A 14,429-nucleotide genomic window follows, 5' to 3' on the forward strand; every position below is an offset into this window, starting at 1 on the left:
GTCCTTTATAATCCAAAAGGTAAGAGAAAATGGTGCTAATTAGATTCCTTGAAAACCAGCTTGTGGGGTGAGACTCTCTTTCCCAAGCATTAATTTTCTTGGAGAGTGTCCTTAGTTTGTTTTTGTATTCGGGCCTGGGTTAGTTACCCACTAAAAGTCCAGTACACACTCAGATCTTGTCTCCTGTTTCTGCCTTCTTGCTTAGATTGGGCCATGGTCATGGATGATGTACAGATCCTTAGGCCTCCAAAATCTGGCACTTTGTCTTTAATATGACATTATCATCCTCTTTCTTTCTTGCCATAAAATGGATGCAATTTTATTTCTAGTGTTTTCCATCCAGGTTGTCTGCCTTGAGTTTATAAACTCTATGCATTAATTTTAAGTCAAGCTCAGAATAAGAAATACCATATGATCTCACTCATATGTGGAATCTTAAAAAGGTTGATCTTATAGAAGTAGAAAGTAGAATGGTATTTGCCAGAGACTTGGGAGAATAATAGGGAGAGGGCTGGGGACAAAGTTGGGTTAGGTAGGATGAATAAACTCTAGTGTTCTATGATACAGTAGGGTGAATACAGTTAATAATAACGCAGTAGATATTTAAATGTACTCACCATAAACAAATAATAAAATTTGTGATATATATGCAAATGAGCCTGAATTGATCATTACCCAAGATATACATAAAACAAAACATCATATTGGTGGATTGGGAATACAACTCAGTGGTAGAACCCTTGTCTGGCAGGCAAAAAGTCATGAATTCAACCGCCAGCACCATAAAACCAAAAGTAAAGCACTACATTGTGTGGGCATATGCCTGTTCTTTTAGTCACATCAGTGAAATAGCTGACTAAAACAGAAATTGATACTAAGAAGTGGGGTTATTGCTGTTACAAATCAGACCATGTGGATCAAAAGCTTTTTGAGTTTTCTGGAATTGGTTGGAGGAATTTTGAAATGTTCACCAGTGTACACTGGAAATGCTTTAGGTCGTTGTAACCAGAGCTTAATGGCTTATTCTGGTGGGAGCTCAGAAAACCAGAATGTCAAAAGGACTTTGAACACTGAAGAGAGGGTTCAAGAGGGTTTAGAGAAAAAGGAGGACACTATTGGTAGTTGGACTACAGGCCATTCTTGTTCTGGCTAAGAAGTTGTCTACATTTTGCCCATGTCCTGAGGTTTTCTGTGAGGCTGATTTAAAAAGTAATGGGCTTCTTTATCTGGCAGAAGAAATTTCTAGGCAGCACAGAATTCAGGAAGTGGCATAGGTATTGCTGGTGGCTTTTAGCCAAGGTTTTTCTAATATTCAGGGGCAGAAAAGCAGAGCAGAAAGATTTGAAAAACTTGGATTTGAAGGAGTCCTGACAGAACACTTACTGCCCATCCAACTAGGAACTGGGTCTTTGTTAAGAAGATTGCTGCTATAGTTTTTATTATTAAGCAATATTACTGGCATTTCAGTGGTTTCTAATCTTTGATATGCAAATGATGAAAAATCTCTTCTGGTCTAGACTTTCGTTTTCCAGATACATGAAATATAATAAAACACAGGAAGAAAATCTCAAGCTTTAATGTTTCAGATTTCATTTGAATTTGACCATTGGCTTGCAATTCAGTGATCTATCCTCTAATCAAATCATTGTCATTGGAGAATCTAGGGTTAAATTAACAAATCAAATAATTGTTCTCATTGATGGATAGTAGATTTTTGTTTTGGAGGGTTTGGACAAACTAGGACCCCTACATAAAGAAGCATTCAGTGCACATATTTTGTCATGGCAATTGAAATGGTTTGTCATTTCTTTCTTTTCTGAAACAATATATTTTTAAAGAAACAATAAAATTTCAATAATAAATTTAAATAGTTAATGAATTTTCAACATACTTCATACAAATTGAAATGTTTCCTAATACAAATAGCTTCTTTCTGTTTCCCTCGCTGGTCATCTTAGTTCTGTACATAAATGTATTGAATTTACTTGTGTCTATATGAATGTGTTTTGTACAATTGAGAAAGAATAAATGCCCTGTATTTGAGGCCATCATTTCCATTTTGCTTTTTTCAAAAGGTAGCATCATGGTATGGGGAAGCTCGACTGCTTCCCCACAAATAAAGAAATATAGCTTGCTTTATATTAATTTTAACAGAGGAATCACACAGAAGCAGTGAATTAAAGCTCATTTTCTGGTATTCAAAGCTCCCATGGATACCCAGAGCATCCTCATGGATTTTTGTTTGTTTATGTTGTGCAGGGATCATATACCAGGGCCTCAAGCATGTTAGCCAAGCACTCTACTACATACATCCCCAGCCTGCTTCCTTCAGTTTTGAGGAAGGCAAAAGCAGGTACAAAACAACTAAGCAAAGAATAGTTGTGATTTGAGGAATTTGTTTCCTTACATGGCAAATGATTCCAAATTTCTTTCTAGCATAGTAGTGGTGCCATCATGCAAATTGATGCCTTTGTGTTTGCTGCTGTCTTATACTTTATCCATCTCTTGAGATGGAATCTATTTGATTTCATTTAGGCCTTATGCCAGTGGTTCACAAAAGTTGGAATTATTAAAGAGACTTCTAAGTGAAGAAAACATTTATAGAGATTGGGCAGGGTTAAGGGACAAAGTGGGTATGCAGAGGCTCACAGAGACCAAGACCAATGGGAAGCTATGTCATTTCAATGCTTGATGTTGCAATGGTATTATCAGAGGCTGGGTGAAAAAGTTCTGGATGACTGTATTCATAGAGCAATACATTCCCTGTAGGACCATACTAAAGCAGGGGAAAAGAAGGCAAAATACATACCCTTACCATTCTCTTCAACTCTCTGTGGCCTATTGTCAGTTATTGCCTCCCATTAGCCAAACCCTTTGGGAAGCCTGAGAACAAGAGAGTATGGGGGACAACATTCATAAAAGCCAGAATCCTGTCACATGCAGAATAAAAGGTGGCATTTTAATTTAAATCTTGAATGTCCCGGAAGACTCACATTTTAAAAGCCTAGTCTCCAACCAATGGTACTATTGGGAGGTGGTAGAATCTTTAGGAGGTAGAGCCTAAGTGGTAGGAAGTTAGTTCATTGTGGACAGGCCTGAAAGGGGATATTGAAACCCCACCCCTTTTCTGTCTCTCTTGGCTCCCCAACTGTCATGAGATGAATAAACCTCTTCCTCTACATGCCCTTGCTATGATGTACTTTGCTGCCACAGACTCCAAGTGAACAGGGCCAAATAACCATTGACTGAAATCTCTAATTTCATGAACCCAATTTTTCTTCCTTATAAGTTGATTATTTTATGTATTTGGGGTATTTTGACACATGTGTTTTTGGGGTATTTTGATGGAAAGCTAACAGATAGAGAATAGTTCAAGGGGTTTGAGATAGTATGGAATAGGATATGACCAGCATTGTCCCTTCTACTAGGCTAATTCAAAGAACCAGGTCATGCTGGATTGCTGTGGAATTGGTTTCTCCTCTATGCTAATCATTAGTGATTTGTCTATTGTCTGAGTCCTAATGGTTCCTTGGAGATGTTGTTTGTTCTGTGCTAGGCTGGGGAGTCCTTGCCCAGGTGGAGCACCTCTATAGCTCTCCCACTTCCACACTCCCCATGTTCACCTTGTAAGTGTCCCCTCTGAGATTCTGCTAACTCCGCAGAGACAACAAGGGAATGAGGATGGGTCTTGTTTTTGAGGGTCTAAAAATTAAATTTAAATTAAAAATTCTAATCCTTCTCAGTAATTTTGGGCAAATACTTTTAGTAAATTTGTTAATTCTGTGCTTTCTTTTTTTTTTTTTTACCAGACTTTAAAGGAATATTATTATTATTATTATTATTATTATTATTTAGTTTAAACAGCAAATACGTTTTGGATCTTTTCTTTATGCAAGTATTCTTTTTAAAAATATTTATTTATTTATTTATCTGTTCTAATTTGTTATACATGACAGCAGAATGCATACCAATTCATAGTATATGTATGGAGCACAATTTTTCATTTCTCTGGTTTTACACAAAATAGAGTCACACCATTCGTGTCTTCATACATGTACCTAGGGTAATGTTGTCCATCTCATTCTACCATCTAAAAGGAATTAATTCTTTGTGACAAAGGCTAGAAATTCAGAGATATCTTTTATTGCAAGTATTTTGTGTTGATTGTTAATTATAATTTAGATAAAAGAAAGATATTTCTTATTTATCTCTTTAATAATCTATGAGAAATTGCATACAGTTTTGCCCAAGAATTCCAAGACTCCAGTATTGTTTAACATTGGTCTAATTTTTGCTATTTTAGTTCTTGCATATTCTTCTGTTCCTTTTTCTAACAGTGTTCTAATTATCCATCCAAATATCAGTTCAAAGAGGCAAAATGCTTAAATTTTTGCTTTATCAAACATCTTTTAATCATCAAATATTTAGCATTTAGAAGCTTTCACAATCATTTTTCATTATTTTCAATTTTGATAAATACAGATATGCATGTTCTGGCTTTTCTATATAAGTACTTCAACATAAGCAGTTTCCTAGCTATGCTGTAGTCTGCTAAGATGTGATTTTGGTGGCTGTGTAATATTTTATCTAATGGAGAATCACCTGTATTTGGGGTAAAATTGGGAGTTCATAACCAACTTGAATCTAATGTATGAAATATGATATGTCAAGAGCTTTGTACTGTTTTGAACAACCAATAAAAAAATATTTTATCTAATGGAAACACTCTAACTTAAGTAGCTCCCCTATTTTTGGACTTTAAGTTATATCCAATTTCCCCATGTTATTACTAACACTTAGAATACACTCTTTGAGTTGCTATTTGCATGTCTAATTATTCCATTATGACTATTCCCAGAAGTACATTGAGTGAATTAAATGACATGAAATTCTGAAGACTTCTGAATCATTTTTCCAAAAGATTTCTTTCAAGATATAATTTTGCTTCTCATCAAATACAGACATAAAGGAGAGAAATCATCCAGCATTCTACATAATAGAGCATTTCTGTGATAGCAGCTTAAAAACCATTTAAAGCCGATGTGAGTAAAAGCTCACTTAAACCATTAAAAAACAAAAATCAAAGTAAATGTTACATGAAACAGCACAACTCTCTTAAAGTGACTTTATTTAGAGTTCCTCTGTCCTTTCTGAATTCTCACAAAGCCTAGTGCTTCCCTGGCTCTTGGTGAATATGAGTGCTCTGGAAGGCTCATGACTTCTCTGGTTATTTACTTGCAATCAAAATGCTTAAGGTCACTGTGCAAAATAGCATCCAGGAAATCTGCTTTCAATAAAATCATGAGCTACATACCCATGTACATGAAAACAATGGACACCCATGTATAAATTTGTGTCTGCTCTCCCTAAAGGCTGCTTCAAGGTGATAAGACTGTTTGGAGCTCCCACGCCAGTGTGTGAGCACAGCAAGAACCCAGGAGAGTGAGCATCACTGTGCCCAGCTTTAACTTGAGGGTACTTTCCAGACCTGGTGAACCTGAGCTTTGATTTTCACAGCTGAATGAAACTTGAGCAGTCACTACCAAACAACTGCAGCTGCAGCATAAAAAAACAAAGAGAAAAGAACCCCAGGCACTGACCAAGGTCTCTTCTGCCCTCCTCTTTCTCTACATGCACACACAGAACCAAAACTGAGCCTGGTGACATTTCAAAGAATTGAAAGGAAACAGGTTTCATTGTCTGGCTACAACATAAAAAAATAATAATTAAAAAAAGGATCCCCCAAATCATACAGTTCTAAACCATAATGAAAATTAGAAAAGAGTGTGAACTGAACTATTTTCAGTATTTAGTATGAATATGCTACATATAAAAACTCTTAGCATTCAGCTAAAACCATGCTTATCAGGAAATTACAAACATTTTTTTTAAAAAAAGCTCAAACATAATGCCTCAATTATAATGATTTATAGAGTAAAAAAAATTGTTTCTTTTAGAAGGAATTGTGTGATCTAGCTAGGAAACATTGCTTTAGGTAATGAATTTCACAGTAAAATTAAGGATGGGTTCTTTATGACAATTTGAAACAAAGTGAAATAGTCCATAACTTATTCCTGCTCACAGAATCAAAAATGCAGGAAATGTCAAGAAAACCTTAAGATAACTGCTATAGTTTGGATCTTGAATGTCCTCTAGAAACCCATATGTCCAAGGCTTGGTCCTAAGCTTGGCATTATTATGAAGTAGTGAAAACTTGAGGAGGTGGGGCTTACCGGGAGGTCACTAGGGGTGTGCCTTCAAAGGGAATTATGGGACACTGGCCTTTTCCTCTCTCTTTTTGCTTCCTGGTCACCATGAGGTGAGGACCTTTGCTCTTCCACATTCTCTCACCATTACATACTGCCTCACTACAGGCTCAAAAGCAACAGGGTAAATCAACCATGGGTACAAATCTCTGAAACTGTGAGTCAAAATAAACCTTTCCTCTTTTCAAGTTGATTGTCTTGGGTATTTTTCATAGTAACATAAAGCTGACTACCAATAACTTTATTCCTAAAAGTTTTTCTCAAAGAATAATTAAATACAACACTTTCAACAATTAAATATACAGTTATGCCAAAAGCCTGCTTTCTTTGGTGTGAAGTGTGGTGAGAATGGTTCATCATTCTAGATGAACAAGTGAATGTATCTATAATTGAGAGAACAAGTGGCAGTGAGAAGAGGGAAGAGAGTGGCACTGGGTTATATAGTCATGGTTATTTTAAAAAATGGAAAATAATTTTCTTAAAGGTTCTTCCACCTCTTGATAGTGACATGCTGGGGAGAAAACCTTTACTACAAGCACCTTGGGGGAACACTTAACATTAAAATTATAACACTAGGTGAATATAGGACGAACTCTGTATGACAAATGGTACACTAAGTCCTCTTACTTAAGGACTGCTTTTTTTCTCTTGAGAATAATTATTTAACAGGTTGTGTCTATCTTTTAGTATAAAAGGATGAAATTTCTTTTTGTCTTTGTAGTCTCTTTAGTGGACTGCCTGTGATATGTATCACAATATGGTTTAACATGAATTCCAGAACAGGACTATTTTTTTCTACTTTAATTTTGTGGAGAGGTTTTCTGGACATTTTTGATTTAATTATATTTCCTCAACACTGGAAATGCTCTACATCTTGATTTGAGTGGTGGTGACATGAGTGCAAACACATAAAAATTCTTCAAGCTTTGTGTACACTATTCTAGATAGATTAGATTTTAAATTAAAAAGAAAATGTCAATTCAAACATTGCATTTGGCTTTTCTACGAGTTGAAGAATGTCCTGGGCAGAAGCCTCACCTTTCCAACCTTGCTTGAGAGTAACTATGGCCAAGACCTAAATAATTTAAGTATGGTTTCCCCCTAAAATCCTCCATCCAAATCTCATGCTTCTATGTCACATTGGTAGAACTCAACTCATATCCAGGAATAGGTCTGAAAAACGTAATTTTAGCTTTGTAACTATACTAGACCCTTAATATCTGTGGGTTCTGCATCGGTGGATTCAACCAGCCATCAATCAAAAATATTTGATCAAAACATTTGCATCTGTAACAAGCTTGTACACTTTTTCCTTGTCATTATTCCCTTAACAGTATGTGTAAAAAATATTTGCATAGGATTTATGCTGTATTATGGTTATAAGTAATCTAGAAATTATTTAAAATATATGGGAGGATGTGTAATAGGTTCTATGCAAATACTTCACCATTTTACAGAAAGGCCTTAATCCTCCACACATTTTTATATTTGCAGGGAACCCAGAAACTGATACCTCATGATTACGGAGGATTGGCTTGCATTTCAAATAGATAGTGGATACAAAAAGATTGAGATAACTGCAAATGACTAAAACATAAGAGGAAAAAAAAAAAGATTTACCTCCCCAGTGTAAAAATATAAATGAAGACAGGTAGAATGGGGGTTTATTGTCCTCAGTTACAAGCAAACTTGCAGAGATCAAGGAATATCAAGAGAGTTTGTCCTTCCAGTTACAAAACTATAGTGGGGCCCAACCAGACAAAAATATACAAGCTTATAAAAATACTGAAGTTGCCACGGATTAGAGCCAAACTGCCAGTATCCTTGGATACTTCAGGAAAAGAAACATTGCCTGCGTATTTGGCTTGGATTCATCTCTGGAGCTTTCTTCAATCTGCAAAGATTAGGACAATGTACCTTGGATGACAAATCATGTAGTGGGACTTTTCCATTTGCCCTAGATTAATGGCCAATATCCAAACCAAGGAAAATAAGATGCTCAGTATCTCCACTACCATCAGCATAAGATATTACCCCAAAAGCTCACGTGTGAGACAATGCAAGATGGTTCAGAGGAGAAATAATTGGGCTGTGAGTCTTAACCTAAACAGTGGATTAATCTCCTGATAGGGATTAACTGAGTGGTAAATGAAGTGGTAGTGTGTGGCTGGAGGAGGAAGAAATTGGGGGCATGGCTTTTAGGTATATATTTGTTTCTGGCAAGTAGACATCTCTCTCTCTCTCTCTCTCTCTCTCTCTCTCTCTCTCTCTCTCTCTCTCTCCCCCCCCTCCTCTCCCCTTCTCTCTATCTCTCTCTCCTTCTCTCTTCCCCACCCCCCAGCTTCTTGATCACCATGTGAGCTGCTTCCCTCCGACTACTGAGGAATGGACCTGTCTATGGACTGAGACTCTGAAATGTAAGCTTCCAAATAAACTTTTCCTTTTCTGCAATTGTTCTGGTCGGGCCTATAAGTCACAGCAGCGAAAAAGCAGATTAAAACAACCCCTAACCTCTGGGTCAGAAAAACAGACTCAATCAAATCCCTCCACTTGCCTCACCAGCAAGAGTAGACCAAGGTGGGGAAGTGATGGTGATCACCAAGTTATCTTGTGATTTTTGCACAACATTGACAGCAAAAGTCTTCTTTCTTCTCCTATGAGGAAGGAGATGCCTTCTTCCCCCACTTACCATCTCCCAAAGCCAAGAGAGGAATCATTTATGGAGACTGAGGTGCCTGAAAGAATTATAGACCTCAATCTGCCTGTTGATGGTTTCTGCAAGTTCCCTAAAGTAACCCAGGCTGGTAGGGTGAGAAGGACCCCCTGTGGGGTGTGCCAGAGAACAGGAAGGAGTTACTTCTTTATCCATCCCAGATCTCTGAAACTTGGTAATGTGAAGGGGAGCTCAATCAATCCAGTGGGCAGCACAGATGCTGGAGGAGAAAAGAAAACCGAGGGTCACACAGGTTTAGGATCAAGTAAGTCAAGCCCACCCTTGAGCAAATGTTGTAGACAGAGAGTGCTGGTGTAGCCAATGGTAGACACAGTAGATTTCAGGGGATACTCAATAATAAAGCATAAGTCAGGGTAAAATTGGACATGGCTCCCTCTCAAATAAAACACATATGCCATATTTACATAGAGAACAGCACAAACATAGAAGCCACCAACATAAAATTGAATAATACAAACCAGTATAAATCCAGAGAGAGAGAGAGGGAAGGGATGGAACAGATGACAGCCACATTCCCACTCCAGGTAAGGAAGACTTGTAACATATAGAGATTTCATTTAATTTTTTTAAAAACACTTTTTTTTTTTGAGGTGCTAGGGCTTGAATCCAGGGCTTCTTACATGCTAGGCAAGCGCACTCTACCATCCCCAGCCCTGAAGGCTTTCTTCAGACTTTATTAAGTCCCCATCTCAAAAAATAAAAAGGGCTGAGGATCTGGCTCCGTGATTAAATACCTCTGGACTCAGACCCTGGTACAAAAAAAAAAAAAAAAAAAACTGTTGAAATCTGAAATGCTCAGTATGGCCTTCTTTCTAGAAGTCTTCACTAACTCCTGCTGCTTTGCATAGACCACACCAGCTGTGCTGCGGTTTCTTGGCCTTGCTTGAAATTTTACTTCTCTGAATCTCTGAGTCCCTTCCCTGTTCTCCGTACTGGGGATTGAATCCATGAATCCATGGGTGCTATACCACTTTTAATTTTGAGACAGTCTTGCTAAGTCCCTGAGGCTGACCTTAAACTTGCCATCCTCCTGCCTCAGCCACAAGAGTGGCTACTTCTGTGTTTCTTCCTTTTCCTTCTCCTTCTCCTTCTTTTTTTAAATGTATTTTTTAGTTGTAGATGGACACCATATCTTTATTTTATTTATTTATTTTTATGTGGTGCTGAGGATCGAACTCAGTGCTTCACGAGTGCTAGGTGAGCTCTGTACCGCTGAGCCCCATCCCCATCCCCTTCTAAGTTTCTTGAACTAACAATTTCCTAAGGCCTACTCTGTGCTGGCCACAGTTCTAATTGCCATACACTTTGGGTGAACACAATACGAATAATTCCTCCCAAGTGTCCAAAGATGAGGCAACTGAGACTGCTGAGATGTGGTGATTGGGATGTGACTTTCCCACCTTGGGTCATGCAAGATGATGTCAGGTTCTGTCCGGGCCCAGGGTTCTGGGGGCTGAGCTGGGCGTGGGTGAACTGCAGCTGTAGGGTGTGGGGTGCAGAGTCAAGAGGAATTGGAGTCTGAGCCCTGGATGAGGAAATCCAGGGAAAGTCCCAAGTGTCAAGTTTAGGAAAATAAATATTAAGCAAGAGTCAGATTAGGAGCCAGGGGTGGGCAGCTCAGAGCAAGATGGGCCAGAAGGCCCAGGAGGAAGGGCCAAAGATTCCCAGAGACATAGGGTCCAAGGGGCAGCCACTGTGTGGTACCCAGAAACCATAATATCAAATCACAAAGGGCAGCAGGAAAAGAGGCTGGTCCAGTATCCTGGGAGTCCCCAGGAGTTAGTGGTGGTGGGCAAGATGGTGGGGGACCACCCCCTCTCATTTCTCTCCTCCCTCCTCCCTCTGGGCACGAAGAGCTCTAAAATTAATCTCAGTTTTACTAAGTAGGAAATAGGTATGCAAAATAGTTTTGGGACATGCAATCTGATCATTCTCATTCTGTTTCCCATTTTTAAACCATATATTTTTTGTGTTGAAGTAACATGTGCCAAGAATTTGTTTTGCTTTTAGTCAAAGCAGATTAAAAAAAAACAAAACTTTTTTTTAACTCCATCTGCTATTATTTTTATTTATTTATTTTTATGTGGTGCTGAGAATCAAACCCAGGGCCTCGCATGTGTGAGGCAAGCGCTCTGCCCCAGCCCCAGCCCCACAGCCCCGCAGCCCCGCTATTGCTATTTTTTGTCAAATGCTTCTGTGGACTTTTTTTTTTCTTTTCTTTTTTAATATTAGAAACTGAACCAAGGGCCTCCAACATGCTAAGTACGTGCTCTGCCACTGAGCTGCACCTGCAGCCCACTATGAACCATTTTTGATCACTGTCTAGAGCCTTCCTGCTCCAATTTGGGCTGCTTGTCCTCTCAGGCTGTGGAACAACCTTCCTGGATCTCATGTCTTCTTCTTTCTTGGGATGCTGCCTTGTTTTCCTGAAGCACATCTAGCCTTTCATTTCCTAAACATCTGCAATGTACCAACTTTTTGTGTGTGTGTGTGGGGGGGGGGGGCTGCTGGGGGTTGAACCCAGGGCCTTTTGCATGAGAGGCAGGCACTCTACCAACTGAGGTATATCCCCAGCCCACAATGTACCAACTTTTTTATTTTATTTTTTTTAGTTGTACACTATACCTTTGTTTTTATTTATTATTTTTATGTGGTGCTGAGGATTGAACCCAGGGCCTCACACGCGTGAGCTGAGTGCTCTACTGCTGAGCCACAACCCCAGCCCATGTACCAACTTTTTAATAGTTCTATTTAGTTATGATTCACGTAACACACAGTTAGTCCATATACAGTATGATTTCTTTTTGTTCTTTCTTTCTTTCTTTTTTCCCTTGTAACAGGTATTGATCTCAGGGGCATTTAACCACCGAGCCATATCCCCAGCCCTTTTTTATTTTTTATTTTGAGACAGAGTCTCCCTAAAATTGTTGAAGCTGGTCTCAAACTTGTGATCCTCCTGCCTTGGCCTCCCGAGTTCCTGGGATTATAGGCATACGCCATTTGGTCAAGTGGGTTTCGTGGCTGTGAAACTATCCACACAAGCAATTTTTTCGAATATTTTCACCACCCAAACAGAAACTTCATATCCTTTTTTTTTCTTGTTTATTTATTTATTTTAGTTCTAGTTGGACACGGTACCTTTATTTTATTTATTTTTATGTGGTGCTGAGGATCGAACCCAGGGCCTTGCATGTGCTAGGTGAGTGCTCTGCCACTGAGCCACGACCCCAGCCCCAAACTTCATATTCTTTAGCCACCATCCCCAACCCCTCTTATCACCCCCAAACCCAGTCCTAGGCAACCCCCTATCTATTGTTTATCTCTATGAATTTACCTTTACAGACATTTCATTATATACCAAATCAAATAATATGTGATTCTTTTGTGAATGGGCTCTTTCACTTTTGTTTTTATTCATGTTTATTTATTTATTGGTGCTGGGGATTGTACCAAGGTCCTCGTGCATGCTGAGCACGAGCTGGATCACTGAGGTATGGTCCAGCCCAGCAAAAAGTTTTCAAGGTTCACGTAGATTATGGCATGTATCAGTACCTCCTTTCTTGTTTATTTTATTTTTGTACTGGGGATTGAAACCACTGTGCTCTACCACTGACCTAGTATCATCCTCAGCCCCCATCTCTTTATATGTTTGATTTTGAGATCAAGTCTTGCTAAATTGCTGAGGCTGAACTTGAAGTTGCTATCCTCCTGCCTCAGCCTCCTGAGTTGCTGGGATTGCAGGCGTGCACCACTCCAGATGGCTGAATTTGACTATTTTCAATACTTTCTGTAAGTGAGATCATGTACTATCTGTCTTTTTGTGGCTGGCTTATTTCACATGGCATAATATCCTCAAGGTTTATCAGAATTTCCTTCCTTTTAGCCAGGCGTGGTGGCACATGCCCATAATCCTAGCAACTCAGAAGTGAGGCAGGAAGATCTCAAGTTCAAGGTCAGCCTTGGCAATTTAGTGAGACCCTGTCTCAAAATTTAAAAAGATAAAAATAAAAAAGGGGGCTGGGGATGTGGCTCAGGGATTAAGCACTCCTGGTTTCAATACCCAATACCAAAATAATACTTGTTGGGGTAGCTGGCACAAAGACCCCCGAGAGACAGCTCTGGGTTCAAGCAAAGTTTATTGACTGAGAATATCTTCCAGGCTACCCTTCTGCAAGACACAGTAGCCTTTGTCACTTGAATGGAAGTTTATATATCTTTTGGACCAGAAACAAGAGCAAGCTAGAATTGACCTTGGGTGCAGGTGGTTGGGTAGCAACAGTTTTTTGTGTGTGTGTTTAGGGACTTTGGTGGGGACAAATACAGGAACAAGGTATCTGAAGTTTCTTGTTCTTGGCAGTTTACAAGTTTTGGTTTGGGGTCAAGATGGAGTTCCAGAACCAAACTGGAGTTACTAATGTCAAGGAACCTAACAATAATAATAATGCTATGAACATGGATGGACAGATATCTTCAGTCCTTGCTTTAAATTCTTTTGAGTATATATTCATCTTTTTTGGGTATGTATCGGTGATTGAACTCAGGGGCACTTAGCCACAGAGCCACATCCCCAGCCCTATTTTGTATTTAGAGACAGGATCTCACTGAGTTGCTTGGTGCCTCACTTTTGCTGAGGCAGGCTTTGAACTCAGTATCCTCCTGCCTCAGCCTCCCAAGCTGCTGGGATCACAGACATGAGCCACCTCAGCCAGCCTCATTCATTTTTTGATTACTGAATAATATTCCATTGTGTAGATAGACCACATTTCATTTATCCATTCTTCTGTTGATGGGCCCTGGGTTGTTTCTGCTTCTTGGCTATTATGAATAAGGTAGAAGGAACATTTGTGTACAAGTTTTTGGGTGACGTGTTCATTCCTTCTGGGCATATGCCTAGGAGTGGAATTTTGGGGTTGTCTGGTAACTCTGTGTTTTGAGTTGGAACTGACAGACTGTTTTCCAAAGCAGAGGTATCATTTTGCTTATTAGTTTTTGTGGTGTTGGGAATGGAATCCAGGGCCTTGCACATGGCAAGCATTTTACCACTGAGCTACACCCTCAGCCTCTGGATGTACCATTTTGAATTGAAGGTTGATTTTAATTCCTCCACATTGTCGCCAACACTTATTATTATGTCTTTTGTATTATGGCCACTCATATAGTATCATCACTAGGCATTTTATTTAGTGAAGTGGTATCTCGTGTTTTTAAAATATTTTTTAATTATTGATGGACCTTTATTTTATTCATTTATTTATATGTGGTGCTGAGAATCTAACCCAGTGCCTCACGCATGCTAGATAGGCGCTCCACCACTGAGCCAGGTCTCACTATCTTAGGGCCTTGCTAATTTGCTGAGGCTGCCTTTGAACTCAGGATCCTTCTGCCTTGGTCTCCCAAGCCGCTAGGATTACAGGTGTGTGCCACTGCCC

This window comes from Marmota flaviventris, chromosome 1, assembly GCF_047511675.1.
Source record: "Marmota flaviventris isolate mMarFla1 chromosome 1, mMarFla1.hap1, whole genome shotgun sequence".
NCBI classification, from domain to species: Eukaryota; Metazoa; Chordata; class Mammalia; order Rodentia; family Sciuridae; genus Marmota; species Marmota flaviventris.